The sequence below is a fragment of the Arachis hypogaea genome, chromosome 8 (assembly GCF_003086295.3).
Source record: "Arachis hypogaea cultivar Tifrunner chromosome 8, arahy.Tifrunner.gnm2.J5K5, whole genome shotgun sequence".
NCBI lineage: Eukaryota > Viridiplantae > Streptophyta > Magnoliopsida > Fabales > Fabaceae > Arachis > Arachis hypogaea.
In genome coordinates, this window is record NC_092043.1 from 26,393,890 (window position 1) to 26,417,347 (window position 23,458).

Sequence of the window (23,458 nt, forward strand, 5' to 3'; positions counted from 1 at the left end):
TCCTAATTCGCTGCTAACTTCCCATGGGCTTGAGGTTTTCTGGCTTCCTCCGTCTTTCTAAGGACGAGCTTTCCATGTTTTAATGCTCGGGGAATTACCTTTTTGTCATGTCGTCTTTGTATGAGTTGTTTCATTACTTGTTGCCTTATTGCTGCCATCTCTCTTTCTTCGTCAATGAGATCTAGGTCAGTTGATCTTGCGTTGGTATTTCTGTTCTGATTATATAGCTTGGCTCTTAGAGTTGGCATGCTGATCTCTACTGGTATAAGAGCTTCTGCTCTGTATACCAGCTTGAAAGGGGTTTCTCCTGTTGCTAACTGGATTGTTGTGTTGTAGCTCTATAGGATTTCAAGAATAAGGTCGGCCCATTCGCCCTTGACATCGTCCAACTTATTTTTTAGAGCCTGCAAAATGATCCAGTTAGCTAATTCCACCTGCCCATTCATTTGTGGATGTTCCACCGAACTGAAATGATGTTTTATGTTAAAGTTTTGTAAGAGAGCGGCGAGGTTATGATCTATGAATTGTCTTCCATTATCGGTGACTATTTCTCTTGGTATACCATAGCGGCATATAATGTTTTTCCAAAGGAAAGATCTCACCTTTTCGGCTGTTATTCATGCGAGGGGTTCTGCCTTGATCCATTTTGAAAATTAGTCTATTGACACCAAAAGAAACTTTTCCTGCCTTGACACTTTCGGGAATGGTCCGAGAATATCCAGTCCCCATCTGTCGAAAGGCCAACTTACCTCTAGAGTGTGCAACTTCTTGGTTGGTGTTGTTGAGATCGTGGCGTGCTTTTGGCAATTGTCACATTTCTTGACTTTGGCCATGCAATCTCTTTTTATCATCGGCTAATAATACCCTTTTCTCAGTATCTTTGCAACTAATGCACGGCCTCCGATGTGGTTTCCACACACTCCTTCGTGCATTTCTGCCATTACTATTTCAATGTCGTCTTTGCTGATGCATCTTAGGAGTGGTTGCGAGAATCCTCGCCTGTATAGGTTGTTTTCGACTATTGTGTAGAAGCTTGCCCTTCTTCGAAAGAGTTGTGGATTTCGTTCCTATCTTGGGATAATTCCTGTGTTGATATGCTCCAAGAAAGGTGTCCTCCAGTCTCTTACCTGTATAATGTTCAATACATAATTTAGCTCAAAGCTCGGCTTTTCGAGCGTTAGTTGTGAGAGTGTTGGGTTGTATAATGTTGGCCTTGTTATAGCTAGTTTAGATAACACGTCGGCTCTTGTGTTTTGTTCTCTATTAATGTGTATGATTTCAAACTTATGGAATTTTGAAATGAGATTCTTTGTTATGAGCCAATATTTATCTAACAAATGATCTTTTACCTGGAAATCTCTTTTGACTTGTTGTACTACTAGGAATGAATCACAGTATACTGTGAGTTGAGGTATTTGTAAGTTCTGGGCGAGCTTTAGTCCAGCCAGCAGGGCTTTGTATTCTGCCTGGTTGTTGCTTGCTGCAAAGGAGAATTGCAATGACTGTTTGGTTATAACCTTTTCTCCTTCCTTTAGTGTTACCCCTGCTCCACTTCCTTCTCTGTTTGGTGCACCATCTACATATAGTGTCCAGCTTTGCTCTATTTGGTTGTCTTCAGTTGTCATCTTCGAAATGAAGTTGGCTAGTAGTTGCAATTTCAGAGTCTTTCTTGGCTGATACTCTATGTCAAATTCGGAGAGCTCAACGGACCATTTTATCAAACGTCCAGCTAACTCAGGTTTTGTCAGGATTTGTCTTAGCAGTTGACCTGTTCTTACCACTATTGTGTGGCTTTGGAAGTATTGTCTCAGCCTTCTTGCTGTGGTGACTAGTGCTAGTGCGAGTTACTCTATCTTCGGGTACCTGGTTTCTACTGGTTGTAGTACCCTACTAATAAAGTACACTGGTCTTTGAATTTTTCCTATTTTAGAGACCAACACAGAACTTTTGGCATAGTTAGAAATTGACAGGTATAAAAATAATGATTTACCGAGCTCTGGTTTCTGGAGGATCGGGGGAGATGACAATATTTGCTTAAGCTCGGTGAAGGACCGCTCACAATCTTTCGTCCATTTGAATTTTTTGTTTTTAGAGATTGTCTGGAAGAAGTGGTATGACCGGTTCACTACTGCAGGTAAGAATCGTGACTGTGCGGCTACCCTTCCCGCTAGTTGTTATACTTCCTTTACCATTTTGGGCTAGTCATTTTGAGGATAGCTTCACATTTTTCTAGGTTTGCTTCAATTCCTTGTGAGGTCAACATGAATCCGAGGAATTTTCCTCCTTGGACTTCAAATGCACATTTTTCTAGATTAAGCCTCATGCTATATGCTCGGATTTGTTTGAAGATCTCTTGTAGGTCGTCAGAGTGTGAGCCTTGTGTTGAGATTTTTACTACCATATTGTCTATGTAAATCTCCATGTTCCGACCTATTTGTTGGTGGAAGACTTTGTCCATCATTCGTTGATATGTTGCACCTGCATTCTTTAGACCAAATGGCATTACCTTATAACAAAAATTTCCATGTTCTGTTATAAAAGCTGTTTTGCTTTGGTCTTCTGGATGAATAAGGATCCAGTTATAACCAGAATATGCATCCATGAAGCTTAGGCTTTTAAACCCCGAAGCGTTGTCTACCAGTTTGGCAATACAAGGCAAAGGATAAGCATCTTTTGGAAAGGCCTTATTGAGATTTGTAAAGTCGACGCACATGCGCCATTTACTTGAGTTCTTTCTTACAATTACCATATTTGAGAGCCATGTGGTGAAGCGGATTTCTTTGATGAAGTCGGCATTAAAGAGCTTCTTTATTTCTTCAAGGGATGCTTTCATTTTTTCTGTTCCGAGATTCCTTTTCTTTTGGGCAATCGGTTGGATTGTTTTGTCGATGGCGAGTTTATAGCAGATTACACTTGGGTCTATTCCTGGCATGTCTGTTGGTGTCCAGGCAAACAGGTTGGCGTTGGCCTGAAGCACCTTTATCAGCTTTGATCTTTCTTCTCCTTTTAGAGCTCGTCCGATATAGGTAAAGTGTTCGGCCTTTGTAGTCAGAGGGACTTTCTGGAAGTCGTCTGCCGGTTGAGGTCTCTCCTGAAAGTCCTCCTTAGGGTCGAGTTCTACAAGAGACAGTACCTCAGACGCGCTATGGATTGCTTTCACTTATTGTTGAGTCTTTTGTGTTGTGTTGGCCTTCTTCATGCTGGCGTTGTAACACTGCCAATCTTGTTGGCGATCTGAGTTTACTGTTGCTATTTTGTCATTCTGGACCTGAAACTTGACACAGAAATATAAGGTAGACACTACCGCTCTGAAGTTGTTCAGAGTGGGTCTTCCGAGAATGATATTATAAGGACTGGGATAATCGACTATGAGATATTGGACATCAACGGTTTTTGACAATGGGGTGTTGCCCATTGTTGTCTTTAGCCATATGTGTCCTTTTATCGGGACCCTTTTTCCAGAGAACCCAACCAGTTCTCCAGATGAGGGTTGCATGGCTTTTTCAGATAGTTGCATTTTTAGAAAAGTTGAATAAAATAGTACGTCGACACTACTACCTGGGTCCAAAAGAACCTTTCTTACCAGTAATTCTCCTCTTTGGATGGAAACTACTACTAGATTGTCGAGGTTTTGACCTGTTGGAGGTAGGTTGAATTGATTGAAGGTTATATCTGGCTCCATTGTGTCATGTTTTGTCGGAGGTATTAATCCTTCGATTGCTAACATTGCTCGGTAACTTCGCTTTCGGGTCAACATCTGGTCCCTATACACACCAAACAAGTGATATTAAGTTGATCAGTCTCAACATCGCAAGTCTAATGCTTCAAGTTCCAAATAAATGCTCATGAACGTTTATGCCACATATATCAATCAGATATTCTAATAGCACATACACACACCAGAGTATGCACAGAAGCATAATCAGTCCATCGCTCAGGCTCTACAGGAACGAACTACTCTGATACCATAACGTAACGCCCTACCACACAAAGCCTTACGCTTAAGTCGTAAAGCAGAGGTGGCAAGGTATTACGACCTCTAAAAGAAAAGACATATAAATATAGTTGAAAGAAATTATATCTAAGAGCCTTGAAGAATAAGCTAAACAAGAACGATAAACAGAAAATTGTGTGACACTCGCATGGATATTCATAAAACGGATAGGTAAGATCAAAAGGAAGCTGAAAACATATATACATATCAGAGTTCCAAAATACAGATAGCAAGCTCTAGACTCGACCTGCGAAGCTAAGGCCGGCCAGAGTATATGATTTATATTTATATACAACCCAAAATAAAACTCAAACTACAAAATAAACACCTGTATCTCCAAGTCAACCTCTAGGAGGGACAAAACACAAAATATACATGCGGAGATGCTATAAACATATATACATAGCCTAAAACAAAATATGACAGTCCAAAAGATAGTTCTTCGCCTTGTAAAGATTGTCTCCAGATGCTCAATGAGGTGTCTCTCGACCTGCATCTGAAAAATAATAAAATATATATGGAATGAGAACCGGAGGTTCTCAGCATGGTAAATGTGCCCGCATAGTTAATATAAAAGGTCCTGGAAAAGCCAGAAACATTCCTAGAACTTCGACACTTAGATTTCAGCTTAAGGATTCAACTAAACCAGAAATTAGGTAAGTTATCTAAGGTATTCAAGTTCTGAATCTAAATTTAACCTAACATTCCACTTTCTGTCTCTTCTAATCCTCTGAATCACCCATGGGACAACCCTCTTCACACCTCCGCCAATAGGGGTTTCTCAAAAAACATACACATACAATTCAAGCAAGGAAAATACAGATAGAGAAGCATTTACAGCAAATAGAACAAGTAGCAGATAAGTAGAATTAAACAATAGTTAAGCAAACCAAAATAATGCCACTCAAACAAACAAACAAATGCATATGATGTATGCCTGTCCTATGGCTGATAAGTCTCATCTGTCGGTTATACAGCCAACCCGACATGTTCTGATAGTTAACCATTGGACAGTCCCTCTGTGCGCGCATCCCCAAGCTCAATAATATTCCATGGAGTCAAACTCCAAGCTCAAATATAATATTCCATGGAGTCAAACTCCAAGCTCAATAATATAGTATTCCATGGAGTCAAACTCCAAGCTCAAATATAATATTCATAACTCATATATATATATGCATGCCCATAGGAGAACCCGAGGAGTTAAAGTGCACGGTCACATCTTGCGACAGATGGTCAACAAATAGTCTTAAATACATGATAAACCCCATTTTTAGGGTTTATCTTTTATTGAATTTAGAGTATTTTGATAACCTTTTGTCACATTTAGCCTATGAATTAGCATGGTTTTGTTATCTCTCCCATATTTATGCTTAAGTGTAAAAACATGCTTTTTAAGCCTTATTTTGATGAATTCTAATTCATCCTTGATTCCATAAGATGCCTTGATGTGTTTGCTAGTAATTCCAGGATTGAAATAGGCTAGGCATGGATCAAAGGAAGCATGCAAGTGGAGAGAAGCATAAAAAGTCAAAGAAGCAAAGTCAGCCATGCACGCGTACGCGCACAAGGCGCTCGCGCGCACATTGCAGAATCGGCCAGAGACGCGCACGCGTACCGTGCGCGCACGCGTCGATGACCGCACATGACTTCATTAATGCAACACGTGCCTGGCGATTTGAGAGGGTTTCTAAACCCATTTTTGGCGCCAATTGCTAGGAGAAAGGGACAAAAGGATCAAGGATTGAGGGGAAGGCATTAGGAGGATCATTATTGAATCTAGGGAATCATATAGCATAATTAGGATTAGTTTAGAGTTAGTTTTAGAGAGAGAAGCTCTCACTTCTCTCTAGAATTAGGATTAGGTTTAGGTTTAGGTTAATCTTTCTTCTTAGATCTAGGTTTAATTCATGCTTTGATTCACTTTTCCTTTGCCAATTCTTAATCTTCTCCTCCTCCTCTTTCTAGTTATGTGCTTTAATAATTGTAATTCTTCATTTTGTTTTGGATAGATTGTTGTTCCTCTGTTTTCTTTCAATAATGCAATTTGAGGTAATTCATGATAATTGTGATTTCCTTGATTGTTGTTGTTAATTCTTTGCAATAATTGTTGTTAGATTCTATTTTTGTTCTCAATTTACTATGCTTTTCTTTTGTACCTTCCAAGTGTTTGATGAAATGCTTGGTTGGATTTTAGTGTAAGTTTTGTTCCTCTTGGCCTAGGTAGAGTAATTAGTGACTCTTGAGTTATCTAATTCCCTTGTTGATCGATAATTAGAAGTTGCTAATTGATTTGAATGCCTCTAAAGCTAGTCTTCCCTTTAGGAATTGATTAGGACTTGAGGAATCAAATTGATTCATCCACTTGACTTTCCTCCATGGTTAGAGGTTAACTAAGTGGGAGCGATGGACAATTTGTCATCACAATTGAGGAGGATAACTAGGATAGGACTTCTAGTTCTCATATCTTGCCAAGAGTTTTATTAGTTGTTAGTTTATTTTCTTTGCCATTTATATTTCTTGTCTAAAATCTTAAAAACCCCAATTGTAACTCACACCCAATAACAAGACACTTTATTGTAAATCCTAGGGAGAACGACCCGAGGTTTGAATACTTCGGTTTATAAATTTTAGGGGTTTGTACTAGTGACAAACAACTTTTTGTATGAAAGGATTATTGTTTGGTTTAGAAACTATACTTTACAACGAGATTTCATTAGTGAAATTCTAAACCATCAAAAATCCAATCATCAAAATGGCGCCGTTGCCGGGGATTTGCAATGGTGTTGTGTTATTGGTTATTGTACATATGTGAATATTGTGAATAGGTTTATCTTTTGTTTGTTTCTTAATTTTTGTTAGTTTTATTTTGTTCTCTCACTATGAATTCTCACTTTGGCTTTGAGTTTGGTTCTAATTTAGTTGTAGGAAATGTGCACCTCAATAATGACACTCATTATGGATGGAACCAACAAAGATGGGAGGAGCCTCAAGGAATTGATCACTCCTATTGGCAACAACCTCCGGATACTTATAGGTATAATTCCCATCCTAATGCATGTCAATTTGACGGCTATGATGACTATTTTTGTGACACTCAACAACCACCATCATATGCCTATGAATCTCATCCTCAACATGAACCTCAACCATTCTCACAAGCTTTTCCATACCAAGCACCTTCCTATGATCCATATCCACCATATGACCAATCATCCATACCATATTCTTATGACCATTTTGAGCAAGAACCCTTAGAACCACCACAACCCTATCAAGATTACTCCCAAGAACCACCTCAATACACACAATCTCCACAACCTTACCAAGAAGAACCACCTTCCTATTATGAACCCTCTCTCCAAAATGATGAGCCTTCTTACTTACCCCAAACCCCAATAGACGATCCTCTCACTTTGTTACTTCAAGGACAAGAAGCCATGAAGCGGGATACACTTGAGTTTGTGACCAATTTGACCAAAGTGGTGCATACTTTAGCCCACCAATGTTTGAAGACTCAAGGTCATTCCGTGACCACATGTGAGATGTCAAAAGAAGAGCAAAGTATGAAGGAGAAATTGGAAACTCCGGTGGGGGATGAGAAATGCCATTTTGTATTGGAGCAACTAGAGGAAGCTATAATCATTGAAGAAAAGGAAGAAGTGGTTGAAGATTTAGGAGATGTTGAAAGTCCATGGGAATGTAGCATCATGGAGCACTCTTCCAAGAAGCTTGAAATTGATGTTGAAGAGGGTGCGCAACCTCCACGGCATATCATCGTTGGAGATTTGGAAGAAGCTTATCAAGAAATGGATTCAATCATGGATGAATTTCTCTCTACAATGGAATCCTCTCCCATTGGACATGAAGTTGAAATTATAAAAGAGTGTGCACAACCTCCCAAGGAAAACGTTGGCATGGTGTATATCGAAATCGAGGAATATGAAGAGGTTGACCAAGAAATGGGTCCATTCATCAATGAATTCCTATCCAAAATTGAATCACCTCCTATTGGGCAAGAAATCAAGGTTCTTGAAGACAACACCAAGCCAAGTGGAAAAAGGGAAAAGGTTGAAATCGAGGAAGCTCGCAAAGAGGTGGAAGCAACCAAAGAAGAGCCTAAAGAAGTAGACCTTGCATTGTCTAAGTGTGGGGAGGTCTCCCTTCCCAAGTCACCATCCATCACAACATTCAAGTGGGTAAAACTCTTATCCCTAAGCTTTACCTTCTCACTTGAATATGGTTTAATTGAAAATGATGGTCAACTTAGAGCTCTTTGTGGAGTTAAAAGCATAAGAGAGTTGTGTAGTGGTTGGAAATTCGGTATAAAAATCATAAAGGCCAAGACTCTAAGGTATAGGAATGAGGATGGAATGGAAATCACTGTATATGGGTCTAGAAGGAAGCATTGGTGGAATAAAGAGAACTCTATGTGTCAATCACCCTTATGTCAACCACCTGTACGACAAAATCATGAAACTCAACTAACGGATGGTGTGAAGATAAGATATGGGATCCCGGTTCGCTAAGTGAAGACCAACTATGGGGACTCATATCTTGGGTAGAACTCTGCCCAAGCTTGATGGAAATGGTTGAAAATTCTGTCAACCAATTGAGGAGCAAAGATCCTTGGAGATTCAAGGATGAGTACAAACATAAGCCACCATGACAATAAGCACCTCCGCATGTCCAACTTAAGGACTTAAACTAAACGTGCTAGGTGGGAGACACCCCACCATGGTAAAATCTTTCCATTCTCTTTTAAATTTGCTTAATAAGTGATTTGAGTTACCATTGTAGGTAAATCTTTCACATAAATTTGTTTGTACAACTTAATTGTTAGCTTAGTCACATGTATGTTGTGTTTAGTAGTAGATGAATAATATCAAATTGCATTTTTTGTGAATTCTATGATAGTTGATTGAATAAAGAGTTGTGAACAGTATGGGGAGCACCCAACATAAAATAAATAAAAAAATAAAAAGGGGGGTGGACGCGCGCGCAATGTACGCGCACGCGCACGCGTCCCTGTGCGGATGCACCATCACCCATATTCCAGAGAGTTGGGCCTCTCTTGGGCAAACATTATGCCCTGAGCCCAACCTGACCCACGCTGACGCGCACTACGTGCGTGCGCGCCAATAATGAGAACATGAAAGTTCACGCGGACGCGCACCTGCCGCGCCCGCATCGATCTGCTGTTGCAAATTTTTTAGCCAAGCCACAGAGAGCTGAGCCGGATCTGGGCCGACTTTAGGCCCCTAGCCCAACTCGATGTACGCGGAGGTGCACTAGCTGCGTACGTGCCCATTTGCTCTGGAAGGAACAGACGCGAGCGCACGCATTGCGCTAGCGCGCCTTGTCACAGATTACCAACGTACGCGGACGTGCACTTGCCGCGCGTGCGTCCCTTACATGCTGCCACCACTCTAGGCTTCTGACCCGAGAGTTGGGCGTGTGTCAAGCCCAACCTAAGCCTCAGGCCCAACCCCATGTACGCGTGCGCGCATTGTACGCGCACGCGCTCTTGCATAATCTGCCAACCCACGCTAGAGCGCACTGCACGCTCACGCGTGGATCTCCATTTTCCTCAATGCATGCGGACGCGCAGGGTGCGCGTCCGCGTCGATTCGAAAATAGGATAACCCTAATGCGCAAAGAGCGTTGCGCAGTCGCGCACTCTCTTCTTCTCCCTCACCGTTCCATTCTCTTCTTCTCCCCCATAACCACCTCTGCTCCGCCGGCAACCACCACCGCACGGCCAGCTTCTCTTCTTTCTCTCTCTCTCTCTCTCATCACCACTCAACCCCTCTTCGCTCTCTCTCTCATCCACTCACTCGCTCCTCTCTTCGGTCACATAACCAACCACTGCCGCCACCATTCCACCATCACCGCCGGCGACGAAGCTCGGCGGCCCCTCCCTCTCGTTCCTTATTTCACATTCCCCTCTTCCTTTCCTTTTCTCACCACCGTCGCTGCTCTTCTGCCATAACCGCCACCATCCACGGCGGCGCGAATCCCGGAGTCTGCTACCCCTCACCCAAATTCCCTTACCATTCTCAGTTTTTCCCAGCTCCCAGGTTCCTACTCAACTTCTGTTTTTCTATTTTTCTTTATTGTTCATTTCTGTTAGTTACTGTAATTGTCTGTTAGTTAGTTTGAATTCAAATGTTGCATGTTAGGTTAGATAGAAATATCTGTTGTTAGGTAGCTAGGGCTGGATAGAGGATTCTAGGCCTGATAAGTGCTCCGTATGTGCATATTTGCTGTTTGTTTCCTTGGGCGTGTATGCTGCTTTTTGGGTTGCTATTTTGTGCAAATCTGTGTTGCCTATATGCTATCTCATTGCCATTCTACTTGATTGATGTTGTAATCATGCTATTTGTGCTACTTTGCTATCCGGGAACGTCCAGTTTTAAGCCGGAATGCTGCCCAATTTTCAAGAAAATTAGTTTCATTTTGGTCTTTCTTTTAATTTTGGGCTAATTTCCGCTTCCTTTTAACTTCCCGGATTTGCATCATTCATGGTGAACATGAACCAAAACTTCTCTTTTAATTGAGCCTAAATATCATCATGCCGACTAACCCACTTGTCTAACCTACTAATTTCTTTAACCATTTGACATTTACTCACTAATTTTTAACCCTCTTTAACCATTCTTTCTAAGTATGATGATTTTATGCTTAATGTGTAAGAGTTGTTGACTTTAATGAAAGATTGCACTCTTGGTTTACTTGTTCACTTATGCTTACTTGTTACCAATTCTTTTCAAGTTCATTTCAACATCATGATTGTTATTAGGCAATTGATATCATGAATATGCTTTCTTTGCTTTGTGCTACATGCTTTATTGCTTATATTCCATTATATTTCTCTTTCAGGATGTCGGATAAAGGAAAGGCTATAGCCACCTCTTCCAAGAAGAGAAAACATTCTACACCCTCCATCTACAAGCATTATGCTAAGAATCCTTTAAATGACGAAGAAAAAGAAAATCAGCAATTACCTTCTACTGACCCAACAAAGTTCCCCAATCTCTACTGTGAGCTTCGATTTTCCAAATATCGCACAACGAAGCTAAATACTGAGAAGAAATTGCTCCTACCCAATGATGTAAGACGGTCCATTACTGGTCGCATCCTTGAGTTGGGTATCGATTTTGTTGACAGAGATTTGGGGGATATTAACATCTCTTGGGTGAAGGAATTTTACTGCAACTTCTTCCGTCCCACCTTGGATTCGGTTCAGGTGAGGGGTAGAGAGATCATAATTACTGAGACTGCCATTGGAGAGGCATTGCAGTGTCGGCACATTCCTGATGACATGTGTGCCCATCAGCAGGCCGAGTTGGCCATACATAGCATGACTTTTGATTATAAGGCGCTTAGGTGCGTGATCGGTTTACCGGATGCTACATGGGTTATGGATGCCAACAATACCAAGCCTAAGGGAATGCTATTTGCTCACTTGACTAGAGAGGCCAAGACTTGGCAGATGATCTTTGCCCACTATGTCTTGCCTATCACTCACTTCTCTGAGATCCCTATGGAGATGCTTTTGCTGATTGGGTGTGTCATGGAGGGGAAGGACGTCTCTTTTCCTCTACTTATCCGACAGTGCATGTGGCGGGCGCATATTCGTGGCCTACTTCCATTTCCTACTTTGGTCACGAGTATAGCGGCCCTAGCTGAGGTCCCATGGCTAGATGATGATGTGATACCACCACCCCCTGATGCAGATGACAGGGAGGTTACTATTCCTTGGGGTGGTTGGGTGCACGAGAAGCCCCCAGCTAGACGCCGTTCTAGGGCCAGAGCAGCCGTGGGTACAGCTTCACCATCAGCCCCTACAGCAGCCCCATCCTCTTCTACAGCAGCAGCTCCATCTTCATCTACAGTTCCTCCTGCAGCACCTGAGCCTACTTACCTACTGGTCCAGCGTCTATTTCGGTTTTTAGAGCGCGAGAGGCTCCATGTCAGACGCCGACTGGATCGGATGGACCAGGCGCTCATTTCTCTGGGTGCTGAGTTACCTCTGCTTCCCGACTCTCCGGCCTCCGATGAGCAGGATCATCAGGAGGAGGATGCGGAGGCGCCGACTCAGCAGGATGCCCCTCCAGTTGCTTCTGACACTACAGAGCCACCACAGACCCATGAGGAGCCGGTTCCACAGCCTCAGACAGATTCAGCACCTACCGTTGTGCCTTCCACTGATCCTCCAGTTTAGCATCGAGGACGATGCTTGATCTTAAGTGTGGGGAGGTCACCGGTAGCACTTTCCTAGTTATCCTATTTTGCATGTCTTTTGTATATATTTTGATGCATTTTGAGTTTATTTTGGATACCTTTACTGCTTGTTTTGGATTTTAGAATATTTTGATGCTTTTGGATATTTTTAGATGTTTTGGATGATAGATTTCATACTTTTAGTTGGATTTTTTTCTTTATACATTTTTGCATATCTTTCTTTTTAGTTTGTGGTTGTGATTAGGAATCATACTTTGAATTGCAAACACTTAGTCACCCTTTTTGCATAAGAAATTGGTTTTAAGCGGGAAAGGAAAGGGTAAACTAAGGGAATTTTTGAAATTTTCAATCACAACAATGCTTAGTCAAATATTGAGATTTTTCAAGAAATTTAATTATAGGGCACCAACCCAATTGATTGAAAGAAAATTTTTGGTGAAACTTGCTTGAATTCATACTTTGTGAAGCATGTATTGAATTAAGAACACAAGCTTGTGAGACTTAAGCCTATTGATGTGGTTACATTTTATAACCACTTATTTTCCATTCTTGTGTGAGATTGTTCTCTTTCTATGATTGTGATCCTTGATTTGCTTGATTCTATATGTCCATTCGTTTCTTGTATTCATGCATTTGTATGATTGAGGCAATTATTTCATTAGCCTACTTACCCAATTAGCCTACCTTTTGCTCCCCATTGTTAGCCAATTTTGAGCCTATGTTTAACCAACTTATTCTCATTTTAGCACATTACAAGCCCAAGGCGGAAAACCAATGAAAGTCCTTGTTTGGATCTTTGATTAGCCTAGGCTAGTGAGAGTGTTCATTATTCAAAGTTGGTGAGGCTTGAGAACATTGGATGGAATAAAAAGGGTAGTGCACTTTCATAATTAGGAAATGGGAACATATTCATGTATTGATTAAATGTATAGACCTTATGCATTGATGCTCTTGTGTATAGTTTGAAAGAAAAAAAAGAGAAATAAAAAGAAAAAAAGGAAATAAAAGAGAAAAAAACAAAAGAAAAGAAAAGAAAGAAAGAAAAAAAAAGCAATAAAGGGGACAAAATGCCCCAAAGTGAAGTCAATAAAAAGGAATCAATGCATAGGTGTTATGAATCAAATAAGAATGCATGAGTATGTAAGAAAAAGTGAAGAATGGGTAGTTAGAGTAGTTTAAATTTGTATAGGTTATTATATAGTTAGGTGAAAAAGTCTATACTAATCCAAGATCCAAACTCTAGTCCACTTAACCATAAATGAACCTACCTTGACCCTAACCCCATTACAACCAAAATGAAAGACCTCATGATGAATGTATGCATGCATCGAATAAGTGTTGATTGTTAGAAGAAAATCAAATTTTGGAAAGCTTGAATAGAAGAGAATTGAGTGAACTAACCCTTAAACACTTGAGTGAATAGAGCGAATACACATCCGGTGAGGGTTCAAAAATTCAATTACATGTATTCACCCATATTATCTATATTCTTGCAAGCTTGAATTTCTTTTTAATAATTCAATACAATTGTGGTTTGAACTTAACTCCTATTGCCCTAACTATTGTGCTTACACATGTCTCTTGGGAATTGATTTGTTTGAACTAAGCATTTGCATTTACTTTAGGTAGTTGCATTTAGATAGGACTCATATAGTTAGTTGCATTCAATAAATGTCACACCCCTTAGTTCCTTCTTATTTTAGCATGAGGACATGCTAAGATCTAAGTGTGGGAAGGTTGATAAACCCCATTTTTAGGGTTTATCTTGTATTGAATTTAGAGTATTTTGATAACCTTTTGTCACATTTAGCCTATGAATTAGCATGGTTTTGTTATCTCTCCCATATTTATGCTTAAGTGTAAAAACATGATTTTTAAGCCTTATTTTGATGAATTCTAATTCATCCTTGATTCCATAAGATGCCTTGATGTGTTTGCTAGTAATTCCAGGATTGAAATAGGCTAGGCATGGATCAAAGGAAGCAAGGAAGGAAGCATGCAAGTGGAGAGAAGCATAAAAAGTCAAAGAAGCAAAGTCAGCCATGCACGCGCACGCGCACAAGGCGCTCGCGCGCACATTGCAGAATCGGCCAGAGATGCGCACGCGTACCGTGCGCGCACGCGTCGATGACCGCACATGACTTCATTAATGCAACACGTGCCTGGCGATTTGAGAGGGTTTCTGAACCCATTTTTTGCGCCAATTGCTAGGAGAAAGGGATAAAAGGATCAAGGATTGAGGGGAAGGCATTAGGAGGATCATTATTGAATCTAGGGAATCATATAGCATAATTAGGATTAGTTTAGAGTTAGTTTTAGAGAGAGAAGCTCTCACTTCTCTCTAGAATTAGGATTAGGTTTAGGTTTAGGTTAATCTTTCTTCTTAGATCTAGGTTTAATTCATGCTTTGATTTACTTTTCCTTTGCCAATTCTTAATCTTCTCCTCCTCCTCTTTCTAGTTATGTGCTTTAATAATTGTAATTCTTCATTTTGTTTTGGATAGATTGTTGTTCCTCTGTTTTCTTTCAATAATGCAATTTGAGGTAATTCATGATAATTGTGATTTCCTTGATTGTTGTTGTTAATTCTTTGCAATAATTGTTGTTAGATTCTATTTTTGTTCTCAATTTACTATGCTTTTCTTTTGTACCTTCCAAGTGTTTGATGAAATGCTTGGTTGGATTTTAGTGTAAGTTTTGTTCCTCTTGGCCTAGGTAGAGTAATTAGTGACTCTTGAGTTATCTAATTCCCTTGTTGATCGATAATTAGAAGTTGCTAATTGATTTGAATGCCTCTAAAGCTAGTCTTCCCTTTAGGAGTTGATTAGGACTTGAGGAATCAAATTGATTCATCCACTTGACTTTTCTCCATGGTTAGAGGTTAACTAAGTGGGAGCGATGGACAATTTGTCAATTGAGGAGGATAACTAGGATAGGACTTCTAGTTCTCATATCTTGCCAAGAGTTTTATTAGTTGTTAGTTTATTTTCTTTGCCATTTATATTTCTTGTCTAAAATCTTAAAAACCCCAATTGTAACTCACACCCAATAACAAGACACTTTATTGTAAATCCTAGGAAGAACGACCCGATGTTTGAATACTTCGGTTTATAAATTTTAGGGGTTTGTACTAGTGACAAATAACTTTTTGTATGAAAGGATTATTGTTTGGTTTAGAAACTATACTTTACAACGAGATTTCATTAGTGAAATTCTAAACCATCAAAAATCCAATCATCAATACACAAGCCACATAATAATCTCTTTCTTTTAAAATAACACTTTAAATCAAAAACTCCAATTCTTACAGAAATTTTGGTAGTACCTCCTCTAAAACTCGAATTTTTGCCACCATTCAAGGGTCCCAACTACCAAACCAAACACCTTTCAATCATTCAAATCATTTCTAGTAAAAAATTATTTCAAAATCAAACAGATACCAATATTAAGGGCCTGTTTGGAAAACTTTAGAAGTAACTTTTTTTAACTTTTGACTTATGAAAAATAGTAGTATTAATGTCTGGTGCAATTTTCAAAATCAAATTGCAACTTTCTAAGAAGCTATTTAGGAGCTTATAGAGAAGTTAAAAAAATGACTTCTCTCATAATACTTCTACTTTTCATCACATTTCTATAAAATAAGCACTTTTAGAGTTAAAAATCTAAATACAAAATAACTTATTTATAAGTTACTATTAACGGAGTCATTTATTGTTTAAGTTATTTTATTAAAAGGAGCTTAATTAAGTTGGTTACCCAAATTGGACCTAAGTCTTTTTCCAAAACCCACCAATTCCAACAACAAATTATTAACAACAACTAAACCACACATTTTATACCATATACACAATCCATCAATTATTCATTCAGTTCATTCCTATCTTAAGGTCTTCTTGCCTAAGTTTTTACGTGACATTAAATATTAACTACGAGAAACCAAAACCATACCTTCGTACAGAATCAAAATATTCAAAGTTTTGGAGAAGCTTTCTGACCAAGCTATCGAAAAAGAAAATGTCCAGAATCATTTGTGCCTCCTAAAATTCCAGTTGACCGAACTTAAGGGGTAGAGGAGCTACGTCACCATCAACTTTCACCGATAAAAAATGGTGCCAACGTATAGAGGAGGAAGATATGAATATTTTTACCGAATTAGATTTTTTATTGGAGTTACGGATTGTAAAAAATCAATGCCGAAAGTTTGGTGGGGGGTTTACATTCTCTCTTTCTCTCTTGGTTACGCTCTTCTTTTTTCTCACCGTTCTCATTCTTGTTGCTATATATGATCTTTTGTTAGCGTACAAATATCATTACTAGAAGGATGATATTATTATTATAATTATAATATCTGGAGTACATTAATATAATATATATATATATATAATAAATTCTTTTTATAGTTATTTTTTATTATTTTATTGTTATTCAAAGTGTGGGTCCTACATTTTTCAATCTCTCTTTCATCCCATGAAAAAAAAAGATTTGTAAACTTATATCTTTACCATATAATTCACCTATATATATATATATTAAATAGTTATAATATTACTAACTAATAATAATAATAATAATAATAATAATAATAATAATAATAATAACAATAATAATAATGATGATGATGCTAATATAATTATAATAATAATTTATATATAAAGTTAATGATATATGAGTTACTAATCTAAATGCATTAATAATTTAAGGGTGAAAAGTATTTGATGAAGCATTAGCAAAGCTAAGTTCAGCAAAGAGTAGGATATTTACTCGTATCGGCGGATATCGAATTCGATAATAATATTATTAACTAAACTTTATTTTTAAATTAAAATATCAATTACTCAAATTAAAATATACATATAAGTTTCATTACTTATAAATTATTAGAATTATAGTTTCAATTATGTAAAATATTTCATCATAAAAAATATGTATATAAGAATATGAATTTGATTGAATTCAAATAGTTATAAAATTAGTTCAATTACTGATAATAAAATAATTCAATTTATGAAATACATTATAACTTATTTATATTTATATTTTTAAAACTGGGGGTCGCTACATTCTACCCACCTTACAAAAATTTTTACCCTCAAAAATTGATATAAAATGAAAAAGATTCATACTAACTTCCATTTTTAAACATGTAAAAGAAAAAATTAGAAAGATTTTGACATGTTTAGTTTGCAAATCCAGGATATGCTTAGTTTGCCACACTTATTATTATTCTCCAAGAACTTAGTCACTTTTCTAAGCTGACCAACTATTGTTCTATCTCACCATTTGGAGGTCATTAGTTGATCTTTCAATTGAAAATCACAATCCTCACAACTCGGTAATGTGGTACAATGAATGCCATATATTATTTATTATGCAAGGCAGTCGAAAATTTTGATTATCAGTTCGTGATTACCTCTAATCGGAATATCTGTGCTCCCAACACCATCCGCTGTCATAGTGAACACGCGTCCCTGATGTTGAGCCTTTCGAGCTTCTTGATTCTTCTTCTTTTCCGGACATTTCCAAGACAAATACCCAGCTCCACCACAGTAATAACATACACCTAAACCAGTCTTGTACGGAGTATTCGGGTGGTACTTTCCACACCTCCTACAAGTCAAATCATTCGATGGGGTCTGAGCTTGCTTTCCTTTGCCTCTTCCCTAGTTGTTGTTATTATTGAATCTCTGGAAGTTATTCTGACTCAAATGTGGTTGTGGGGTATAACTGTTTCGCTTGAAATCTTGTCCTCTAGGGGCAAGGTTCCTCCCCTGATCTCTCCTAACAAAAACTCGCTGATCACCCTTATCTGATGTCGCCTTCCTCAGACAATCCTCAGTAACTCTACTTTTGTTTACCAGTTCCGAAAATACTCTTATCTCCATTGGTGCAACAAAGCTCAGAATATCGCTCTGACGACCTCCCTCATACTTAATACATTTCCACTCAACAAAATCTTCAGGCGCACCTTGATAGATACGAGAAAAGCGACATAACTCCTCAAACCCGCTAGTATACTCAGTAACAGTCATTTGACCTTGCTTTAATTGCATCAATTCAAGTTCCTTGGTGTTTCTGACCAAATTAGGAAAATATTTCTTATAGAACTCTGTTTGGAAGACCTCCCAAGGAATCACAGCGCCACTGGCTGCAGGATACATCGTGTCCCTTGCCACCAATACTGAGCCTCACCTTACAGTTGATAAGTTCCAAACTCATCCTATTGCTCCTCAGGGACCTGTTGAGCCTGTTGTGCCCATTCCATAGCCTGAATCCAATTGTCTGCATCAGTGGAATTTAAGGTTCCCTTGAAGGTCGGAGAGTGAACTTTCAAAAATGTAGCAAGTGTTATAGGGCCATCCTCATCATTTTTGTTCCCGTGATTACTCTGGTTTATCTGATTACCCAATGCCTCGGCTGTCGCCTACATAGCCGCAGCCATATTTTTCAGGGCAGCCATGAAGTCTACTGGATCATTTCCTGCCAGGCCAAGAGTAGCGATGCGTATCCTACCTCTACCTCGCCTGCGACCGCGTCCGCGAATTGACATCTGGTCTCTATACACACCAAACAAGTGATATTAAGTTGATCAATCTCAATATCGCAAGTCTAATGCTTCAAGTTCCAAATGCATGCTAATGAACGTTTATGCCATATTCATTAAATGCATATGCAGTTTATGATATGCAGATAAACTGACCAAATAACGCAATGTTATCGCATCCACTACAGGAGAATACGTTTCTTCATAATCTATACCGGGTCTTTGTGAAAAACCTTGTGCCATAAGTCGAGCTTTGTAGCGCGTAACTTTATTTTTCTCATTTCGTTTTCTCACAAATACCCATCAGTATCCAACAGGTTTTACATCTTCTGGTGTACGGACTACAGGTCCAAAGGCTTCACATTTTGCAAGTGAGTCTAATTCAACCTTCATGGCTTCTTCCCATTTTGGCTAATCATTACTTTGTCGAGATTCTTCGACTGATCTTGGCTTAAGATCCTTACTTTCATGCATGATATTTAATGCCACATTATATGCAAATATTCATTGACAATTGTCTTATTTCGGTTCCATTTCTCTCCTGTAAAGACATAATTTATCAAGATCTCAACATTTTCATAATTTTCAGGTACTTAAACGTCTTCTGACGTTAAAACTATATCGGAATTTTGGACAACTACAGGTGTCTTTACTATGTCTTTTTCAACAGGAATAGTATTTACCTCTTTTCTCTTTCGAGGATTTTTGTCTTTGGAACCGACAGGCCTGCCATGTTTCTGGCGTGTATTTGCTTCGGTGGCAATTTGTCTAACTGGGACATCAATTTGAATTGGGATTTTTTTGCTGGTATATAAGATTTGGTTATCCTCTTTGTATCAGAAAATGCATCAAGCAATTCATTTGCTATTCTTTGCAAATTTATAATCTTTTGAACTTCTAGTTCACATTGCCCTGATCGAGGATCTAAATGCATCAAGGATGATGCATTCCAATTAAGTTCCTTTTCAGGAAGCTTATTCTCTTCCCCCTAATGTTGAAAATTTTGATTCATCAAAATGATAATCCACAAACCGGGATTTAAATACATCTCCAGTTTGTATCTCAAGATACCTCACTATAGAGGGAGAATCATATCCAACATATATTCCCAATTTTCTTTGGGGTCCCATTTTGATGCGATTAGGTGGTACAATGGAAATATATATCACACACCTAAATATTCTTAAATGGAAAATATTTGACTGCTGGCCAAAAGCTAATTGCATAGGAGAGAACTTATGGTAAATCGTTGGCCTCAAACAAATAAGTGATGCGGCATGTAAAATAGCATGCCCCAAACTGAGGTTGGGAGATTTGTTCTCATAAGTAAGGGTCTAGCAATTAATTAGAGGCGTTTAATAAGTGATTCTGCTAACCCATTTTGTGTGTGAACATAAGCTACTGGATGTTCAACACTTATTCCATTAGCCATACAATAAGCATCAAAAGCTTGGGAAGTAAATTCACTAGCATTATCAAGACGAATTGCTTTGATTGGATTTTCTGAAAATTGTGCTTTTAATCGAATAATTTGAACCAGTAATCTCGCAAATGTCAGGTTGCGAGAAGACAATAAGCACACATGTGACCATCTCGTAGATGCGTCTATTAGGACCATAAAATATCTAAAAGATCCATATGGTGGATGAATAGGTCCACATATATCGCCTTGAATCCTTTCTAGAAATTCAGTGGACTCAAATCCAATCTTTACTGTTGATGGCCTTAAAATTAACTTTCTCTGAGAACATGCAGTACAACAAAATTCACTAGATTTAAGAATCGTCTGGTTCTTTAGTGAATGTCCATGGGAGTTTTCAATAATTCTCCGCATCATGGTTGTTTCCGGATGACCCAATCGGTCGTGCCAATTTATGAATTCATTTGGGCTAGTAAACTTCTGGTTTACAATGGCATGTGATTCAATTGCACTAATCTTAGTATAATACAACCCAAATGAAAGTGAGAGTAACTTTTTTAATATAATCTTTTTATTTAAATCATGAGTTGTGATACATAAATACTCATGATTTCCCTCATTCATTGTTTTAATATGATATCTATTTCGGCGAATATCTTTGAAACTCAACAAGTTCCTCAGAGACTTGGTAGATAATAGTGCATTATTTATTATAAATTTTGTTCCTCCAAAAAATAAAATTATAGCTCTTCCGGAGCCTTCTATCACATTATTCGAGCCAATAATAGTATTAACATATTCTTCTTTTGGCACAAGATGGGTAAAATATATATTACTTTTAAGAATAGTGTGTGAACTTGCACTATCCACAAGGCAAATATCTTCACAATATGTCCTTGCCATTTTTCTTCAAAGACAAATAATAATAATAATAAAATGAGTAAAAGTACATGTACAGTAAAATTATTCACATGAATACTTAACAAACACACATATTAAACTATTCCATCACTGATCAAATAGCCAATATTTCCTTCAAAATCCTCAAAGAAATTAGATACATCATAATAAGTGGTGGAATTTTCATAAGTTGAAACAAAATTTGTTTCCTTTCCTTTGTTATCCTTTTCAAAGATGCTTGATAAAGATCAACTAGGTGCCTTGGGGTACGACCACAACGGAAGCATTTATCCTCAATTGATTTACTTTGCTCATTGTTTCTTTCTTTATCCTACTTCTGATGAGATCCTTTCTTGTGAATATAATTTATTTTCCTTCTATAATTTTTCTTGCTACAATAAAGCCTTGCCATTTACCTCTTCTGGAGTTATGATTTGCCGCATTTGCTTCAGAAAATGGGGCGGCGCCAGCTGGGCGAGCTTCATGATTTTTTAAGAGTTACTCATTGTTGCGTTCAGCAACAAAAAGGCAAAAAATTAGTTCAGAATATTTTTTAAATCCTTTTCTCAATATTGCTGCTGCAGGAACACATTCGAGGCATGAAAGGTTGAAAAAGTTTTTTCTAACATATCGGGTTTGAGAAAGTATCACATGATTGTACCTTTCTTCAAGGTCTTTCGACAGATCTGCAGGATCTTTTAATGTGAGATATTTATTTTTCAATCATACATCAAGATGACGACGAAAGAAAATCATGGCTTTGGGCTTTATCCTTCTGGGATGTATTATTTTCAGCCTTAATGGTATCTCGAAGATCCATTGAATCAAGATAGATTTTAGCATCTAGTATCCATGATAAATAATTGTTTCCAGATATATCAAGAGCATTAAATTCAAGATGAGAGAGTTTCGACATAATAAAAATTTGTTACCCAGAGTCTTTCTAAAAATGGGCATCTCCTTCAAATTATCCTATCTTATCACAACAGTAACTTTTTTTTCTAATATAATTTTTTACCTTACAAAAAACATTTATAGCTTTTTCTTTTCGTATTTCTTTAAGGAAAAGGGAAAGGCAAAGCAAAAATAGAGAAGAGAAGACAAGGAAATCGTCAAGTTCTTGGAAATATTGGTAACCTTGAAGTGCTTAAAACTACTGATGGCAAGCACATTTCATAATTCAGTTTGATTGATCTACCAAAACATACAATTTATTTCCTAAGCTAACTTGCTTGTTTCTTGTAGGAACCATTGTGCAAAACTTTTGGCAAATTCACAATATGAACAAATTGCTCTTTGCTAACTTTGTAAATGATCTTGAATTGAACGTCTATCTATGCATTTGGTTTTCAATGAACTTGTCCATGTTGGTCTGTAGAACTTGCTGTTGGATCCAAAAACCCAAGCTAATGAACAAGGAGTTGCACAAGGGAATAAAGTGCAGTATCATTCTCAAGACACATTCTTATTTCCATTTTTATGATACCTAATAATTAATGCAACTTCAACCTAATTATGTTTATTTTCAGAACTTTGTTCAACTTGAATTAGACAGTACAGCAAGTGTTCACAAGAAGCATGGTCTAGAGGAAAGCGATGAGCACAATAATGAAAGAAAGTTTAAGAAAAGATCTTATAGGAAAGTCATGACTCTAACGGTAGAAATTACTGTACAGAGCAAGGTACTTCACTATTGATTACACCCTGCATGTGATAGGAAATACTAGTCCGCTAAGGATATGCATGATATCTAAGGAGTTGGGAGTTGCTTGTTTTGGCATTGTATTGTGGTTTATACTCTTTGGATTTGAAGACATCCATGATGACATTGTTGAAGAGGATGTTCCACAAATCTAGACTCTCCCCGTTTGGGTCAACTTGTAACAACTTTCTAAAAAACATCTTGCTGCTCACCCACGCCACCACTCCCAATCTTGTTTACTTAACTGCTGGCTACCCACCCGCTGTTGCCTCTCACCGTGCTGTCATCCACTCATTCCACCGAATCTTGTGCTCTCATCTCACCATGCTACCACACCATCATCTTTGACCGGATCTCCCTTGCAGCAGCCAATTGGACATCTCACTTTCTCGCAATGACCCCTTCTACCTCATGTAGTTCTCTCTCACTAGCACTGGTCCAATGTTGCAGATCTTGCCTCTGCTTCTCTTAACTAGCAAATCTCACCTGTCATCTCTGGCTGATCTATTATAAATTTTAGCCTGCTCTAAATCCAATTTTGGACCAGAGTTTAGCTCGGCCTAAATAATATTAGGAATTTGCAGATTTAGTATCACGTAAGGGTCAAAAAACAAGACCAGTTGAAATTAACAAGTCAGCTCAAGGCTAAGCTAA